Source organism: Microcaecilia unicolor, chromosome 1 (assembly GCF_901765095.1).
Source record: "Microcaecilia unicolor chromosome 1, aMicUni1.1, whole genome shotgun sequence".
Classification (NCBI taxonomy): domain Eukaryota; kingdom Metazoa; phylum Chordata; class Amphibia; order Gymnophiona; family Siphonopidae; genus Microcaecilia; species Microcaecilia unicolor.
The window spans coordinates 758,305,004-758,324,804 of NC_044031.1; the positions used below are offsets into that span (position 1 = coordinate 758,305,004).

General features: G+C 49.6%; 1 protein-coding gene across 5 annotated transcripts in view; it reads left to right on the forward strand.

Annotated features, from left to right (window-relative positions):
- Window positions 1-19,801, forward strand: part of CERS3 (ceramide synthase 3) — a 211,985-nt gene that overhangs the window by 52,151 nt on the left and 140,033 nt on the right. The window contains exons 1-2 of one of the 5 annotated variants that reach the window (XM_030189736.1): window positions 14,413-14,513; window positions 15,559-15,641. The exons of 1 other annotated variant lie outside the window; for it this stretch is intronic. The gene's annotated coding sequence lies outside the window, so the exon portion shown is untranslated. Of the gene's footprint in view, window positions 1-14,412; window positions 14,514-14,635; window positions 14,654-14,677; window positions 14,746-15,558; window positions 15,642-19,801 lie in introns of those variants that run through there. 3 more of the 5 variants (XM_030189737.1, XM_030189735.1, XM_030189740.1) reach the window with 3 other exon arrangements.

Consider the following 19,801-nt stretch of genomic DNA (forward strand, 5'->3'; position numbering starts at 1 on the left):
TAGCCTCCCTGTGTATTCTAGACCCTGTGTGTATCCTGCTGGTTTCCAGTTCCTGCCCTGTCCGGTAAGTCCTGCCGGCCACCTGCATCCAGGGGCTCAACTCCTGAGGAACGGTGGTTCAAGTGCAGGTGAAGTCTAGCTGTCCCTGTCAGAGTTCTGCCTTATCCCTGTGTGGGGTGGTTTTGCCTGCCACTGCCGCTCCTCGGCAGTGGCCCAAGGGCTCACAATCCTAGTTCCTATGTTTTGGAAACATGACATAGAAACAGAGTAGGTGTTAAATGGTCAGTATTCTCAATGGAGAAGGGTAGTTAGTGGGGTTCCCAGGGGTCTGTGCTGGCACCACTGCTTTTTAACATATTTATAAATGTCCTAGAGATGGGAGTAACTAGTGAGGTAATTAAATTTGCTGATGAAACAAAGTTATTAAAAGTCGTTTTAAATCGCAGGAGGATTGTGAAAATTTACAAGAGGAACTTACGATGACTGGGCATCTAAATGGCAGAGACGTTTAATGTGAGCAAGTGCAAAGTGATGCATGTGGGAAACAGGAACCCCGAATCTCTAGCTACGTCATGCAAGGTCCACGTTAGGAATCACCAGTGCTTTTTTGTAGAAAAAAGGTGCCGGTACTCATTATGGGTGGGGATCACCACTAATGACTTCCCACCCCTAATAGCCACCACCCACCCATTAGCCACACCCCTTCCCTTATACCAGCTCCATGGCGCACTATAAACAGACATCCATTGAAATATACTAGTATAGGAGAAAAAATAACGTGATTCTTTTCATTATTACATACATTCTGTAAGCTGTTACAGCTCCAGCATTCCCCAGTGCAAACTAACGCTCGCAGATGTACACTCTCAAACTGGACTATTCCAAACACTTAACATGACAAATAAACTGATTTTTCTTACCTTTGTTGGTCTGCTGACTTTGTTTTTTCTATCCCTATGGTCCCAGTTTCTGATTCTGATGCTCTCTATCTGTTCTCTTGGGCTTCCTTTCCATATATTTCTTTACTTTCCTCCTTTCTTCTTCATTTCTTGCCCTACATCCATAAGTAAAGCTGGGTCCCTCCTCCGTGGAATTGACTGGAGGAGGTATAACGTGGATCCAGCTTTTGCCTATTTTCTCATCCATGTGCAGTTTTTCTCCTCTCTTCCCTCATCTCCACGATGTGCATCTTCTTCTTTTTCTTTCCTCCCCTCCATCCCTGTCCAACATTTCTCCTCTCTCTTCCCTCCGTGTATCCATATAAAGCAATAATTATCTCTCCCTTCTCCTCCATCCAAGTCCAGCATTTCTCCTCTCTCCCTGCCAACTCCTCCATACATCCATGTCCAGCAATTCTCCTCTATCTCCTGCCTCTCCTCCCCATCCATTTCCAGCATTTCTCCCCCTGCCATGCCCAGCAATCTCCTCTATCCTGTCCTCCCCTGCCATGTCCAGCGATTCTCCTCTCTCCCCTTTTCCACATCTATCCATGTCCAACGATTCTCCTCTGCCCCTGCCTTACATAAGTACATAAGTACATAAGTAGTGCCATACTGGGAAAGACCAAAGGTCCATCTAGCCAGCATCCTGTCACCGACAGTGCCAATCCAGGTCAAGGGCACCTGGCACGCTCCCCCAACGTAAAAACATTCCAGACAAGTTATACCTAAAATGAGGAATTTTTCCAGTCCATTTAATAGCGGTCTATGGACTTGTCCTTAGGAATCTATCTAACCCCTTTTTTAACTCCGTCAAGCTAACAGCCGCCGTACCACGTTCTCCGGCAATGAATTCCTAGAGTCTAATTACCGTTGGGTGAAGAAAATTTTCTTCCGATTCGTTTTAAATTTACACACTGTAGCTTCAACTCATGCCCTCTAGTCCTAGTATTTTTGGATAGCGTGAACAGTCGCTTCACATCCACACGATCCATTCCACTCATTCTTTATACACTTCTATCATATCTCCCTCAGCCGTCTCTTCTCCACGCTGAAAGCCCTAGCCTTCTCAGCCTCTCTTCATAGGAAAGTCGTCCCATCCCCACTATCATTTCGTCGCCCTTCGCTGTACCTTTTCCAATTCTACTATATCTTTTTTGAGATACGGAGCCAGTACTGAACACAATACTCCAGGTGCGGTCGCACCATGGAGCGATACAACGGCATTATAACATCCGCACACCTGGACTCCTACCCTTCTTCATAACACCCAACATTCTATTCGCTTTCCTAGCCGCAGCAGCACACTGAGCAGAAGGCTTTCAGCGTATCATCGACGACGACACCCAGATCCCTTTCTTGATCCGTAACTCCTAACGCGGAACCTTGCAAGACGTAGCTATAATTCGGGTTCCTCTTACCCACATGCATCACCTTTGCACTGTCAACATTGAACTTCATCTGCCACTTGCACGCCCATTCTCCCAGTCTCGCAAGGTCCTCCTGTAATCGTTCACATTCCTCCTGCGGACTCTGACGACCCTGAATAATTTTGTGTCATCGGCGAATTTAATTACCTCATAGTTATTCCCCTCTCTAGGTCATTTATAAATACATTAAAAAGCAACGGACCCCGCACAGACCCTGCGGGACCCCACTAACTACCCTCCCTCCACTGAGAATACTGGCCACGCAATCCTACTCTCTGTTCCTATCTTTCAACCCGTTCTTAATCCATAATAATACCTACCTCCGATTCCAGGACTCTGCAATTTCTTCAGGAGTCTTTCGTGCGGCACTTTGTCAAACGCCTTCTGAAATCCAGGATATACAATATCAACCGGCTCCCCATTGTCACATGTTTGCTTACCCCCTCAAAAAATGCATTAGATTGGTGAGGCAAGGACTTTCCCTTCACTAAATCCGTGCTGACTTTGTCTCATCAGTCCATGTTTTTGTATATGCTCTGCAATTTTATTCTAATAATAGCCTCCACCATCTTGCCCGGCACCGACGTCAGACTAACGGTCTATAATTTCCCGGATCTCCTCTGGAACCCTTTCTTAAAAATCGGAAGTAAACATTGGCTACCCTCCAGTCTTCCGGTATTACACTCGATCTTTAGGGACAGATTGCATATTTCTAACAGTTAGCTCCGCAAGTTCATTTTTTAGTTCTATTAATACTCTGGGATGAATACCATCAGGTCCCGGTGATTTACTACTCTTCAGCTGCTGAACTGACCATTACATCCTCCAAGGTTACAGAGAATTTTGTTTTAGTTTCTCCGGACTCCCCCGCTTCAACTATTCTTTCCGGCACCGGTGTCCCCACCCAAAATCTCCTCGGTGAAGACCGAAGCAAGAATCTTTATTCTCCGCTACGGCTTGTCCTCCTTGATCGCCCCTTAACACCCATTTTCGTCCAGCGGCCCAACGCTCTTTGGCCGGTTCTGCTTTTAATGTATCTAAAAAGTTTTTTACTATGTATTTTTGCTTCCAACGCTAATTCTTCTCAAAGTCCTTTTTTGCCCTCCTTATCTCCGCTTTGCATTTGGCTTGGCATTCCTTATGATCTATCCTGTTACTTTCAGTTGGTTCTCTTCTCCACTTTCTGAAGGATTGTTTTTTGGCTCTAATGATTTCCTTTATCTTACTGTTTAGCCACGCCGGCTGACGTTTAGTCTTTTTTCCCTTTTTTCTAATACGTGGAATATATTTGTCCTGAACCTCCAGGATGGTGTTTTTAAACAGCATCCACGCCTGATGCAAGTTTTTTACTCTGCGAGCTGCTCCTTTCAGTCTTTTTTTCACCATTTTTCTCATTTTGTCGTAATCACCTTTTCTATAGTTAAACGCTAGCGTACTTGATTTCCTAGTTTCACTTCCTTCAATGCCAATATCAAAACCGATCATATTATGATCACTGTTATCAAGCGGCCCTCGTATCGTTACCCCTGCACTAGATCATGAGCACCACTAAGGACTAAGTCTAGTATTTTTCCTTCTCTTGTCGGCTCCTGAACTAGCTGTTCCATGAAGCTGTCCTTGATTTCATCAAGAAATCTTATGTCCCTTGCGTGTACAGATGTTACATTACCCCAGTCTATATGCGGGTAATTGAAATCCCCCATTATTATTGTGTTGCCCAGTTGTTTGCATCCCTGATTTCCTTTAACATTTCCGCATCCGTCTGTTCGTCCTGGCCATGTCCATGTCCAGCGAATCGCTCTTTGCTGAACTCCCCTCCCATCCATGTCCAGTATGTCTCCTCTATCCCCTGCCCTCCCCCTCTCATCCATGTGCAGTGATTCTCCTCTGCCCCCTGTCCTCCCCTGCCATCCATGTCCAGCAATTCTCCTCTCCCCTGCCCTCCCATCCATGTCCAGCGATTCTCCTCTCCTCTGCCCTTCCATCCATGTCAGCAATTCTCTCTTCCCTGCCCTCCCCTCTCCTCCCATCCATGTCCAGCATGTCTCCTCTCTCCCCTGCCCTCCCCTCTCATCCATGTCCAGTGATTCCCCTCTCCCCTCCCATCCATGTCCAGCAATTCTCTCTTCTCTGCCCTCCCCTCCCTGTCCAGCATGTCTCCTCTCTCCCCTCTCATCCATGTCCAGTGATTCTCCTCTGCCCCCTGTCCTCCCCTGCCATCCATGTCCAGTGATTCTCCTCTCCCCTCCCCAACCATCCATATCCAGCGATTCTCCTCTCTCCCCTGCCCTCCTCTCCCATCCATGTCCAGCAATTCTCTTTTCCCTGCCCTCTCCTCCATGTCTAGTGATTCTCCTCCCTCCCCTGCCCTCCCGTCCATGTCCAGCGATTCTCCTCTCTCCCCTGCCCTCCTGTCCCCTCCATGTCCAGCGATTCGTTCAAACCCCAGGCCCCCCTGCCCTCAGCTCCCCAACTTTCCGTTCGTGCACCCATGCTCCCTGCCTTGAAATCTTTAGTTTACAGTGGGGGAAATAAGTATTTGATCCCTTGCTGATTTTGTAAGTTTGCCCACTGACAAAGACATGAGCAGCCCATAATTGAAGGGTAGGTTATTGGTAACAGTGAGAGATAGCACATCACAAATTAAATCCGGAAAATCACATTGTGGAAAGTATATGAATTTATTTGCATTCTGCAGAGGGAAATAAGTATTTGATCCCCCACCAACCAGTAAGAGATCTGGCCCCTACAGACCAGGTAGATGCTCCAAATCAACTCGTTACCTGCATGACAGACAGCTGTCGGCAATGGTCACCTGTATGAAAGACACCTGTCCACAGACTCAGTGAATCAGTCAGACTCTAACCTCTACAAAATGGCCAAGAGCAAGGAGCTGTCTAAGGATGTCAGGGACAAGATCATACACCTGCACAAGGCTGGAATGGGCTACAAAACCATCAGTAAGACGCTGGGCGAGAAGGAGACAACTGTTGGTGCCATAGTAAGAAAATGGAAGAAGTACAAAATGACTGTCAATCGACAAAGATCTGGGGCTCCACGCAAAATCTCACCTCATGGGGTATCCTTGATCATGAGGAAGGTTAGAAATCAGCCTACAACTACAAGGGGGGAACTTGTCAATGATCTCAAGGCAGCTGGGACCACTGTCACCACGAAAACCATTGGTAACACATTACGACATAACGGATTGCAATCCTGCAGTGCCCGCAAGGTCCCCCTGCGCCGGAAGGCACATGTGACGGCCCGTCTGAAGTTTGCCAGTGAACACCTGGATGATGCCGAGAGTGATTGGGAGAAGGTGCTGTGGTCAGATGAGACAAAAATTGAGCTCTTTGGCATGAACTCAACTCGCCGTGTTTGGAGGAAGAGAAATGCTGCCTATGACCCAAAGAACACCGTCCCCACTGTCAAGCATGGAGGTGGAAATGTTATGTTTTGGGGGTGTTTCTCTGCTAAGGGCACAGGACTACTTCACCGCATCAATGGGAGAATGGATGGGGCCATGTACCGTACAATTCTGAGTGACAACCTCCTTCCCTCCGCCAGGGCCTTAAAAATGGGTCGTGGCTGGGTCTTCCAGCACGACAATGACCCAAAACATACAGCCAAGGCAACAAAGGAGTGGCTCAGGAAGAAGCACATTAGGGTCATGGAGTGGCCTAGCCAGTCACCAGACCTTAATCCCATTGAAAACTTATGGAGGGAGCTGAAGCTGCGAGTTGCCAAGCGACAGCCCAGAACTCTTAATGATTTAGAGATGATCTGCAAAGAGGAGTGGACCAAAATTCCTCCTGACATGTGTGCAAACCTCATCATCAACTACAGAAGACGTCTGACCGCTGTGCTTGCCAACAAGGGTTTTGCCACCAAGTATTAGGTCTTGTTTGCCAGAGGGATTAAATACTTATTTCCCTCTGCAGAATGCAAATAAATTCATATACTTTCCACAATGTGATTTTCCGGATTTAATTTGTGATGTGCTATCTCTCACTGTTACCAATAACCTACCCTTCAATTATGGGCTGCTCATGTCTTTGTCAGTGGGCAAACTTACAAAATCAGCAAGGGATCAAATACTTATTTCCCCCACTGTACCTGAAGTCGGGCAAATCAGCAATAAAAGCAGCAGGCAGGCACTGGCAGGCAGGCTCGCCTCCTCGTCGCTTCCCTTCTCTCTCAGCGCGTCCCACCCTCGCAGAAAGGAAATTACATCAGAGGAAGGCGGAACACGCTGAGAGGGAAGGGAAGTGACGAGGAGACGAGCCTGCCTGCCTGCCAGCTGCTTTCACTGCCGTTCGCCGCGACTTCGGATAAACAAAAGATGTCAACTCAGGGAGCTGGCAGGTGAGCCAGACCCCCAAAAAAGGTGCCGGTACATCTGTTATGATTCTGCCGGTTTGGCTGAGGGGGAGGGGGGACGTCTCTTCTGATTGGCTGCCAGGGGTTGTGCTGACGTCAGGGGATAGTACTTTAGCCTGCAGCTGAAGAGTTTCTCTGCTTTTGCGTTACTTATCTGGTGGTAACAGGAAAGCCTGATAGGTTTCTCTCAGAACGTGCTCTAGGTTCTGACAGGGATCTGTGCTGATTTAGAATATTCTTTTCCTTCCCTCTGGGTTAGCTGCTGCTGTGTGTGTGTGTGTGTGTGCGTAGCTCTGTAATCAGGGTCAGCTGCTCGTTTGTTTAGTGGGGGCTGGGCGTTGCTCAGCCTCCGGGGCTCTGGGCTGAGTGAGAGCATTCTCCTTTGTTTGTTTGTTTTAAGGATTTCTCTTCCCAGTGTCCTGGCCTGCTGGCTCAGTGAGTTTAACCCTTTGTGTACTGTGTGTATTGTATTCCTGCCTCTGCCAGTGTGTTTGTTTGGATGGGCCCCACTCCCTCTCGGGAGGGGAAGCGTTCTCTCTGATTGTTTTGTTGATTTATGGCACTCTCTCTCTGCTGGCTCTACAAGCTTAACCCTTTATGTTCTGTGTGCCTCTGTCTACAGTGGGTTTGAGGCAAAGGCTTTCTGCCTTCCTTTGTGTTTGGTTCCTCTGGCTTCTGCCTGGGGCTCCTACCCTGGTGGGGAGGGGGTTGCTGTGTTAGTTCCCCTGTCCTGCGCTAGTCCCCTGCGTGGGCGTGGCCCGCTCTGGTCCTTTGTTTCCCCCTCTGCCCTATTGCTGGTGTTCAGCGCGTGTCTGGCATCTTGGGGCCCTCTGGGTTCTTTCACCCCTCCCTGTGTGTGATTGGGTTCCAGTTCAGCCGTGAGGCTCACACGAGTGGCTCTGTCTGCGTGGGTTCCGGTTCGGCCGCGAGGCCCGCCTGTATGCCTATTTCCCTTCTTCCTGCGGGACTGGGGGGAGGGGTAGCTTAGGGGGTATTGTGTAGCTGGGGTGTGCGGTGGTGGGTCGGTCTCCCCTTGGCCTGGGTCGGCGCCCTGCTGGCCTCGGCCAGGGCCCAAGGGCTCACGACCAACCCAACGGATTACAGAACGCAAAAGCCATGAGCTCGACCGATCCATCCCCCATGCAGCTGCTCCAGCAATTGCATGCTCAGCCACAACAGGTATCGGGAGTCGTGAACGCACTGTCTCAACGGGTAGACTCGCTGACTGTCACGGGGGCTGCGGAGGTCCCGCCAGCAGCTACTCCGCCTAGTTCCCACGCATGTGGCCGAGGGATTCGGGTGGCTACGCCCCCGAGGTACGAGGGCGACAGTAAGACCTGCCGGGGGTTCCTCAATCAATGCCAAATTGTCTTCGAGTTGCAGGCCCGGATTTTCCTTCGGATCGGGCGAAGGTGGCTTATATTATCTCTCTACTGGCAGGCCCCGCTCTTGCCTGGGCCTCGCCCTTATGGGAGAAGAAGGATCCCCTCCTGGATAATTTGGCAGAGTTTTTGAAACAATTCGGCTCATCTTTGAGGAACCCGGGAAGCCCTCCTCGGCGGCGACTCAGCTGTTGAACCTACATCAGGGGCGACTCTCTCTGGGTGAGTACGCCATCCAGTTTCGGACTTTGGCCGCAGAGCTAGGTTGGGATAACCCAAGCCTGACTGCGGTATTTTGGCATGGTGTCTCGGCCAACATTAAGGACGAACTCACAGGCCGGGAGCTGCCCTCAGATCTGAATGACCTCATCCGTCTCTGTACCCAGGTGGACATCCGGTTCAGGGAGCGGGCCTGTGAACGCGCGCTGGTCAGCAGGTTGCAGGGGCTAACTCGAGGAGTCGCACAAGAGCCCTGCTTCCCCGTCGCTGGGTGTGCCCGATGGGTCTGAACCTATGCAGGTTGACCGGGCGGCCCAGGAGAGACAGCGGAGACGCTCTAAGGGGCTGTGCCTGCATTGTGGAGTGAAAGGGCACTTTGTCCGTGAGTGCCCGAAGAGAAAGAAGTCGGGAAACCAGCAGCCCTGATACCGGCTAGGGAGACCGGGTCAGGGCCAAAGTCCTTCTTCCCCTTGGATGCAGGTTTTGGTGCCAGTTCTACTGGCGATTAAGGATACCCCTTGTTTTGAGGCGCTAGTTGACTCGGGGGCGGGGAGGCAACTTTATCAGCGCGGACCTGGTGCGGGTTCATCAAATTCCTACGATGGAGTTTACCTCAGCCCATCACCGTCTCAGCGGCTTGGGGACTGGTTCGGGGAGTTCTCCGCTCCAGAACCGTGCCTATGACCATACGGGTAGGAGTCTTACACAAAGAAGTTATCTCCTTCTACGTCCCTTCCGTCGGCCACTGAGGCCATAATCCTGGGATTACCCTGGCTTTCGCCTGCATAACCCTTGCATTGATTGGGCCCGGGGTGAATTGACGGCGTGGGGGCCCGGGCTGCCAGAAGGTCTGTTTGGATAAGGTCTCGCCAGCCCCAGTGACGCTTCCTTGGATCGAGCCAATGTTATGTTACCGGGGCCCTACAGATCCTTTGGAGATGTTTTTTTCCAGAGATTCTGCCTCCTCATCGCTCCTATGACCTGTGCCATAGAGCTACTACCTGGCACTGAACCTCCCCGTGCCGCGTATACCCCCTATCCCGGCCAGAGACGGAAGCCATGTCCCAGTATATTCGAGGAGAAACCTAGCTCGAGGCTTCATCGGCCCTCTAAATCACCCGCGGGGCTGGATTCTTCTTCGTGGAGAAGAAGGATGGGGGGGTTGCGCCCCTGTATTGACTACAGGGGACTCAATGCCATCACGCGGAAGGACAAATACCCCCTTCCCTTGATTTCTGAGATGTTTGACCGCCTCCAGGGGGCCCAGATCTTCTCCAAGCTCGATCTCAGGGGGGCCTACAACCTTGTGCGGATCAAGGAGGGGGATGAGTGGAAGACGGCGTTTAACACCCGCGACGGCATTACGAATATCTGGTAATGCCCTTTGGACTTGCTAATGCTCCAGCCGTCTTCCAAGCCTTCATGAATGACATCTTCATATCTCCTGTATAAGTTTGTGATGGTCTACTTGGACGATATTTTGATTTTTTCAAGGGCTGAGGAAGAGCACCAGGAGCACCTGAAGACCGTATTGCAGCGGTTGAGGGAGAACCACCTCTATGTGAAATTGGAAAAATGTGAATTCCTCGCTCCGAACTGCTCTTCCTGGGGTACATCATTTCTAACCACGGGCTGCGTATGGACCCCAGTAAGCTGACAGCCATCCTGCACTGGCAGCAACCTACGGGGCGTAAGGCTACAGCGCTTCTTAGGTTTTGCCAACTACTATAGGCAGTTTATTTGGAATTACTCGTCCCTGACTGCACCTCTTACTGCCTTGACTAAGAAGAACGCTGACGCTCGCAACTGGTCGCCTGAGGCGTGTCAGGCCTTTGAGAATCTGAAACAGGCATTTGTTGGAGCTCCAGTGTTGCGCCATCCCAACCCGACAATAAATTTTTCGTGGAAGTGGATGCATCATCGGTTGGCGTAGGAGCAGTGCTGTCCCAGGCCCACCCCAGTGGGAAACTTCTCCCATGTGCATTCTTCTCTAAAAAGTATACCCCTGCCGAGAAGAATTATGCCATCGGGGATCAGGAGCTATTAGCCATTAAATTGGCCCTGGAAGAATGGCGTCATCTGCTGGAAGGGGCGCAGGAGCCCTTCACGGTGTTCACGGACCATAAAAACCTGACTTATTTACGAGAAGCGAGAAGGCTGAATCCTCGCCAGGCCCGGTGGGCACTATTCTTCTCCCGCTTTGATTTCATTCTGACCTATCGTCCAGCGGAGAAGAACATCAAGGCAGATGCCCTCTCCAGGTCCATGGAGGCTGACCTGGAGGAGAACCCCTGCAGTATGTAATTAAACCTGATGTCATTGTGCCCGCGATGACGCTAGCAGTACCTGCAGGTATGACCTTTGTGCCACCCCGGCTGAGAGAAAAGACACTCCAATGGGGCATGCCTCTCGAATGGCAGGACATCCCGGGATCCTGGGAACCAAGCGGTTCATCTCCCAGCAGTATTGGTGGCCTTACACTTGATCGGGATGTGCAGGAGTTTGTGGCTGCGTGTCCTGAGTGCACCCAGCATAAGGCTGACCATCGGAGACCCCAGGGGTTGCTGATGCCTTTACCGGTACCTGAGAGACCGTGGTCCCACATTGCCATGGACTTGTTACGGATCTGCCTAACTCTGAAGGGCACACAGTTGTCTTGGTAGTGGTGGACCGGTTTTCTAAAATGGGCCCACTTCATACCCATGCCTACCCTTCCTTCGGCGGTGAAGCTGGCACAGTATTTCATCAGCTCTATTTTTCGTCTCCATGGTCTGCCAGAATCTATTACCTCTGATCGAGGAGTACAGTTTGTCTCAAAGTTCTGGAGAGCCCTGAATCGGGCCCTTGAAGTAAAGCTGAACTTTTCGTCGGGATATCACCCACAATCCAATGGCCAAACAGAACGAGTGAACCAATGCTTGAAGCAGTTCCTACGGATGTATGTAATGAGCACCACAACAACTGGAGTCAGCTGCTGCCTTGGCAGAATTCGCTCATAACAACCGAGTGAGCTCGGCCACGGCGCGTCGCCCTTTTACATCGTATATGGACGACACCCGCGGATACCAGCCCCCTTGAAAACCAACTTGGATGTCCCGGCAGCGGTTGATGCGGTGACCTCGCTCCAAGCAATTTGGTCATCAGTTCAGAAAGTGCTGCGAGTGACCTCCACTCGTATGAAACGCCAAGCGGATCGGTCTCGCAGAGTGGAACCGCACTTCCAGCCTGGCGACTTGGTGTGGTTGTCCACGCGTAATCTTCGTCTGAAGATTCCCTCCTCCCGCTTTGCACCTCGATTTGTGGGCCCGTATCCCATTGTGAGGCAAGTGAATCGGGTCTGTTTCAGCTAAAGTTACCACCTACATTACGGGTACATACACCTTTCATGTGTCCTTGCTGAAGCCTGTGATTCTGAGAAAAGGGGCTTTGCCCGCGTTGCCTGCTAGTCCAGCCATCTCAGCCTCCCAGGGGGAATACGAAGTCCGGGATGTCTTGGATGCAAGGCGCTTCCGGGGACATCTCCAGTATCTCATTGCGTGGATGGGATATGGACCGGCAGACAATTCCTGGGAGGACGCTACTCATGTCCACGCGCCAATCCTAGTCAGACGGTTCCATCGCCTTTTCCCTCACAAACCTAAACCTCGTGGACGGGGTAGGGGGGGCCCTTGAAGGGGGGTGATGTTATGATTCTGCCGGTTTGGCTGAGGGGGAGGGGGACGTCTCTTCTGATTGGCTGCCAGGGGTGCTGACGTCAGGGGATAGTACTTTAGCCTGCAGCTGAAGAGTTTCTCTGCTTTTGCGTTACTTATCTGGTGGTAACAGGAAAGCCTGATAGGTTTCTCTCAGAACGTGCTCTAGGTTCTGACAGGGATCTGTGCTGATTTAGAGTATTCTTTTCCTTCCCTCTGGGTTAGCTGCTGCTGTGTGTGTGTGTGTGTGCGTAGCTCTGTAATCAGGGTCAGCTGCTCGTTTGTTTAGTGGGGGCTGGGCGTTGCTCAGCCTCCGGGGCTCTGGGCTGAGTGAGAGCGTTATCCTTTGTTTGTTTTGTTTTAAGGATTTCTCTTCCCAGTGTCCTGGCCTGCTGGCTCAGTGAGTTTAACCCTTTGTGTACTGTGTGTATTGTATTCCTGCCTCTGCCAGTGTGTTTGTTTGGATGGGCCCCACTCCCTCTCGGGAGGGGAAGCCTTCTCTCTGATTGTTTTGTTGATTTATGGCACTCTCTCTCTGCTGGCTCTACAAGCTTAACCCTTTATGTTCTGTGTGCTCTGTCTACAGTGGGTTTGAGGCAAAGGCTTTCTGCCTTCCTTTGTGTTTGGTTCCTCTGGCTTCTGCCTGGGGCTCCTACCCTGGTGGGGAGGGGGTTGCTGTGTTAGTTCCCCTGTCCTGCGCTAGTCCCCTGCGTGGGCGTGGCCCGCTCTGGTCCTTTGTTTCCCCTCTGCCCTATTGCTGGTGTTCAGCGCGTGTCTGGCATCTTGGGGCCCTCTGGGTTCTTTCACCCCTCCCTGTGTGTGATTGGGTTCCAGTTCAGCCGTGAGGCTCGCACGAGTGGCTCTGTCTGCGTGGGTTCCGGTTCGGCCGCGAGGCCCGCCTGTATGCCTATTTCCCTTCTTCTTGAGGGACTGGGGGGAGGGGTAGCTTAGGGGGTATTGTGTAGCTGGGGTGTGCGGTGGTGGGTCGGTCTCCCCTTGGCCTGGGTCGGCGCCCTGCTGGCCTCGGCCAGGGCCCAAGGGCTCACGACCAACCCAACGGATTACAACATCGTACCAGCGCGTACCAGCACCAAAAAAGCACTGGGAGTCACAGACCAAGAAAGGGATCTAGGTGTCGTTGTTGATGATACGTTGAAACCTTCTGCTCAGTGTGCTGCTGCGGCTAAGAAAGCAAATAGAATGTTAGGTGTTTTAGGAAAGGAATGGAAAATAAAAATGAGGATGTTATAATGCCTTTGTATCGCTCCATGGTGCGACCGCACCTCGAATATTGTGTTCAATTCTGGTCGCCGCATCTAAAAAAAGATATAGTGGAATTAGAAAAGGTGCAGAGAAGGGCGACGAAAATGATAAAGGGGATGGGATGACTTCCTTATGAGGAAAGGCTAAAGCGGCTAGGGCTCTTCAGCTTGGAGAAAAGGCGGCTGAGGGGAGATATGATAGAGTTCTATAAAATAATGAGTGGAGTTGAACGGGTAGATGTGAAGAGTCTGTTCATGCTTTCCAAAAATACTAGGACTAGGGGGCATGCGATGAAGCTACAATGTAGTAAATTTAAAACAAATCGGAGAAAATTTTTCTTCACTCAATGTGTAATTAAACTCTGGAATTTGTTGCCGGAGAATGTGGTAAAGGCGGTTAGCTTAGTGGAGTTTAAAAAAGGTTTGGACGGCTTCTTAAAGGAAAAATCCATAGACCGTTATTAAATGGACTTGGGGAAAATCCACTATTTCTGGGATAAGCTGTATAAATGTTTTGTACATTTTTGGGATCTTGCCGGGTATTTGTGACCTGGATTGGCCACTGTTGGAAACAGGATGCTGCTCGACCTTTGGTCTTTTCCGAATATGGCAATACTTATGTACTTATAGGTACTTATGGACTGCTAAGTACTTACCCAAATTAATGTTAGTCTGCTTTTTAATGAAAAGAAAAATGAAGATAGCATGAAATATAAATAATATTGTGCTAATGATTATGGGCTGTTGCTAATTATGATTCTTATACTGCTGAAGATTAGAATAGCAATATTTATACTAACCTTACCAGTATTCATATCAACCTATTTGGGGGCTTTTTGTGCTACTTTCGGGCTGGTATCTCTCTCTCTCTCCAATTCATCTTTCCCCCTGTTATTTCTACCCCTTCTACCTGTCTCTCTCTCCCTCACCCTAATGTATCCTCTTCATTCCCCCTCCCCCCTCCGCCAGTCCGTTACCGCTACCTTCCTCTTCCCCTCCCCTTCCTGGGTCGCGCGCGGCCGCAGCCATACAGATACTAACCATACCTTGGGGGGGGGAGCGCCTCCCCCTCCATGGCGCCCAGCCCACGCGGAAACAGGAAGTTGCGTCGCATAAGGCGGGTCGGCAAGTCGCGAGGCCGACGAAGCAGAAGGAAGGCCCCGGGGGCCGGCCGGAGGTCTCCATAACCGTGACCACCGGCGACCCCACGGTAAGCTTGGAAGGAAGAAGGGGGGGGGGAGAGAGAGATGTAGCGGGAGAGGTTTTCCTGGGCGTGGGGGGAGGGAGAGAACGGAGGAGCGCGCGAGCTACAGGAACACGGGGCCGCCCGCCCGCCGCGGAGAGTCAGGGGTAGGGGATGGGCAGGCCGGGGTGTGTTTGTGCTGCCGCCGAAGGGGGTTAGTTAGATGCGTGTGACATGGCTGGCTGACACACCGTTTCCTGTAAGGCGTCTAAGCGCGTACTTTCTATTAATTAATCGCTGGGCTGTATCGGGGGATTTGGTTATTTTCACTTGGTTGTCTTTAGTTGTTGCCTGCGTGATTTGGGGCTTTTTAATCCGGTGAAAGGCCTCAGCAGTTTCTTTTTTTTTTTTGCCGTTCTGTAGTGTTCTGCTTACGGAAACTTGCTGAGAAATGGCTTTTCTGATTCAGCAGACACACAGAAAGATGTTGCGCAATTTTGCTTCTGGCATTGTAAAAAAAAAGGCTAGTCGAGGTGCTCCTAGCAAAAAGGGACTTTCTCTCTCTCTGCCACGCAAATTTCTTTCTTTCTGTATCGGATAGTTTACACGTTCCGAAAACTCTCTCTGCTGTTTGTGTGACGAGACAGTTTCCCCTCACCCTCCCCCCCCTTTTCCGCTTTCACTTCAAGTAGAATGCTGCTGTGAGTCTTCATTTGCATCTAGGTGGGGGTGAGGGGTTATCAATCGTGGCTCCCCCTGGAACCTGGCCAGTGTGGATGATGGTCTTTAGTTGTGCTTGGGAGTTTCTCTCTCCCCCACCCTTGAGGAAGGGTTTGTAAGTATTGACTTGCCAGCCTATTGGGGAACAGAAACCAGACCCATGAATCAACCCAGGTCCTCCAAATGCAGTGCCCCTTACTAATCTTACTGGGATCACCATCATGATCACTTCTGTAGAAATATCCTACAGGATATATTTTATGGCCTAATTCTTTACAATATATTTGACTGGAATAATATAATACCCATTTATTAAGTGACTGTTTTTTTTTGTGAACATTTGCTGAGGAAGGCAGATAATTGTGATGGTCCCATCATCTACCTGGTGCCAGTCTTTGTCCCTTGCTAAGATCTAATCAATAATACAAAACAAAGGTAATTTCTAATTTCAATGTAACACAACCTGGTGCCAATGGCTGTGCCAGCTCTTGCAGCTACTTTGTTTTGTATTTCAAGCAGAGAATAGTGAACAAAAGAAATAGGGTTTCAAGATGGACCATTGCTCACAATCAGCACTGTGTGCTTCCAGGTAGAAGGATCTGGGTTTGATCGCTAGCTCAGGTCAGGCAGCACTCGCCCCTCTAGCAGAGGGAATTGTAGTCATTCTGTCATATTGATCCCTAGTGACTGGATTTAGGGCCCAAGAGTACAGGGTTCTGGAAGGAGCTGTGGTGCATAGCTCCTAACCTCTCGAGGACTGGCACTGCAATGCCTGGGCTAAACTAAGTTGGGGAATGGGGGATACAAAATATTTGTAAATGAAGGCTCTTGATGCCAGGTCCCAGCCACAGTTCTGACTGAGCTGGTAATAAAAATATCAAACTGTATAGCATTTGCTATATGTATTTTAGAAAATGGCCTTAGCGGGCAGCATCATATTGCACTCATCGATAATAAGGGTAAAGGAGGAGTAGAGGCTGGCCGAAGGACAATCCAACACAGAAAGATGGTGCTTTAAAAAGTACTTTATTTGCTGCTTGGACGCAAAGGACCCCTCTTTTGAATACCTTTGTTTTGTTTTTCTGATTGCTGCCTACAAGACTTGGATATGTTCCTGACAATTTGTTCCTCCTAGTTTTTATATGGCATCCCCTTTTTTTTGCATATGCAACAGACGGGGATTTAAATATACCTTGTGCAGCTTTGTTTTTCAGCATTCTTCTCGGTAAGTTTGACTTGTTTCATACTTATTTTTTTACATTTTTTAAGAGCACTGTAGAATATATGTCTACTTTTTACCCTCTTTTACACATATAATTTGATTGCAAACAGATTGTTTATGGAGTTTTCTTTACATTTTTTGGCGCTTTTTTTGGAAGTTCTGCTTTCTTGCATTTTTTTAATGCTACGTCTTATACTTGCTGGTGTCATATTCTTTTGTTTTTTCTCATGCCTTTTATTTATGTATACATTTTTAACCTATTGTCATTCTTTCTGTAGATTCAATGTCTACACATAGTTTTTATATGGCACGTGGAGTGGAGGAGTAGCCTAGTGGTTAGTGCAGTGGACTTTGATCCTGGGGCTGAGTTCGATTCCCACTGCAACTCTCTCACAGACACACTCGCACCCAGTCTCTCTCTCTCTCACACACATACACTCTCTCTCTCTGTCTCTCACACACACAGTCACTCTCACACACTGTCTCTCAAACATACACACTCCAAGGAAAACCTTGCTAGCGCCTGTTTCATTTGTGTCAGAAACTGGCCTTTTTTCCTAGTAGTGTTTATATGGCACGTGGAGTGGAGGAGTAGCCTAGTGGTTAGTGCAGTGGACTTTGATCCTGGGGAACTGAGTTCGATTCCCACTGCAACTCTCTCACAGACACACTCGCACCCAGTCTCTCTCTCTCTCACACACATACACTCTCTCTCTCTGTCTCTCACACACACAGTCACTCTCACACACTGTCTCTCAAACATACACACTCCAAGGAAAACCTTGCTAGCGCCTTTTCATTTGTGTCAGAAACTGGCCTTTTTTCCTAGTAGTGTTTATATGGCACGTGGAGTGGAGGAGTAGCCTAGTGGTTAGTGCAGTGGACTTTGATCCTGGGGAACTGAGTTCCATTCCCACTGCAACTCTCTCACAGACACACTCGCACCCAGTCTCTCTCTCTCTCACACACATACACTCTCTCTCTCTGTCTCTCACACACACAGTCACTCTCACACACTGTCTCTCAAACATACACACTCCAAGGAAAACCTTGCTAGCGCCTGTTTCATTTGTGTCAGAAACTGGCCTTTTTTCCTAGTAGTGTTTATATGGCACGTGGAGTGGAGGAGTAGCCTAGTGGTTAGTGCAGTGGACTTGATCCTGGGGAACTGAGTTCGATTCCCACTGCAACTCTCTCACAGACACACTCGCACCCAGTCTCTCTCTCTCACACACATACACTCTCTCTCTCTGTCTCTCACACACACAGTCACTCTCACACACTGTCTCTCAAACATACACACTCCAAGGAAAACCTTGCTAGCGCCTGTTTCATTTGTGTCAGAAACTGGCCTTTTTTCCTAGTAGTGTTATATGGCACGTGGAGTGGGAGTAGCCTAGTGGTTAGTGCAGTGGACTTTGATCCTGGGGAACTGAGTTCGATTCCACTGCAACTCTCTCACGACACACTCGCACCCAGTCTCTCTCTCTCTCACACACATACACTCTCTCCTCTCTGTCTCTCACACACACAGTCACTCTCACACACTGTCTCTCAAACATACACACTCCAAGGAAAACCTTGCTAGCGCCTGTTTCATTGTGTCAGAAACTGGCCTTTTTCCTAGTAGTGTTTATATGGCACGTGGAGTGGAGGAGTAGCCTAGTGGTTAGTGCAGTGGACTTTGATCCTGGGGAACTGAGTTCGATTCCCATGCAACTCTCTCACAGACACACTCGCACCCAGTCTCTCTCTCTCACACACATACACTCTCTCTCTCTCTGTCTCTCACACACACAGTCACTCTCACACACTGTCTCTCAAACATACACACTCCAAGGAAAACCTTGCTAGCGCCTGTTTCATTTGTGTCAGAAACTGGCCTTTTTTCCTAGTAGTGTTTATATGGCACGTGGAGTGGAGGAGTAGCCTAGTGGTTAGTGCAGTGGACTTTGATCCTGGGGAACTGAGTTCGATTCCCACTGCAACTCTCTCACAGACACAATCGCACCCAGTCTCTCTCTCTCTCACACATACACTCTCTCTCTCTCTGTCTCTCACACACACAGTCACTCTCACACACTGTCTCTCAAACATACACACTCCAAGGAAAACCTTGCTAGCGCCTGTTTCATTTGTGTCAGAAACTGGCCTTTTTTCCTAGTAGTGTTTATATGGCACGTGGAGTGGAGGAGTAGCCTAGTGGTTAGTGCAGTGGACTTTGATCCTGGGGAACTGAGTTCGATTCCCACTGCAACTCTCACACACACACTCGCACACCAGTCTCTCTCTCTCTCACACACATACACTCTCTCTCTCTCTGTCTCTCACACACACAGTCACTCTCACACACTGTCTCTCAAACATACCACTCCAAGGAAACCTTGCTAGCGCCTGTTCATTTGTGTCAGAAACTGGCCTTTTTTCCTGTAGTGTTTATATGGCACGTGGAGTGGAGGAGTAGCCTAGTGGTTAGTGCAGTGGACTTTGATCCTGGGGAACTGAGTTCGATTCCCACTGCAAACTCTCTCACAGACACACTCGCACCCAGTCTCTCTCTCTCTCACACCATACCTCTCTCTCCTCTGTCTCACACACACAGTCACTCTCACACACTGCTCTCAAACATACACACTCCAAGGAAAACTTGCTAGCGCCTGTTTCATTTGTGTCAGAAACTGGCCTTTTTTCCTAGTAGTGTTTATATGGCACGTGGAGTGGAGGAGTAGCCTAGTGGTTAGTGCAGTGGACTTTGATCCTGGGGAACTGAGTCGATTCCACTGCAACTCTCTCACAGACACACTCGCACCAGTTCTCTCTCTCTCACACACACACTCTCTCTCTCTCTGTCTCTCACACACACAGTCACTCTCACACACTGTCTCTCAACATACACACTCCAAGGAAACCTTGCTAGCGCCTGTTTCATTTGTGTCAGAAACTGGCCTTTTTTCCTAGTAGTGTTTATATGGCACGTGGAGTGGAGGAGTAGCCTAGTGGTTAGTGCAGTGGACTTTGATCCTGGGGAACTGAGTTCGATTCCCACTGCAACTCTCTCACAGACACACTCGCACCCAGTCTCTCTCTCTCACACACATACACTCTCTCTCTCTCTGTCTCTCACACACAGTCACTCTCACACACTGTCTCTCAAACATACACACACTCCAAGGAAAACCTTGCTAGCGCCTGTTTCATTTGTGTCAGAAACTGGCCTTTTTCCTAGTAGTGTTTATTGGCACGTGGAGTGGAGGAGTAGCCTAGTGGTTAGTGCAGTGGACTTTGATCCGGGGAACTGAGTTCCATTCCCACTGCAACTCTCTCACAGACAACTCGCACCCCTCTCTCTCTCTCACACACATACACTCTCTCT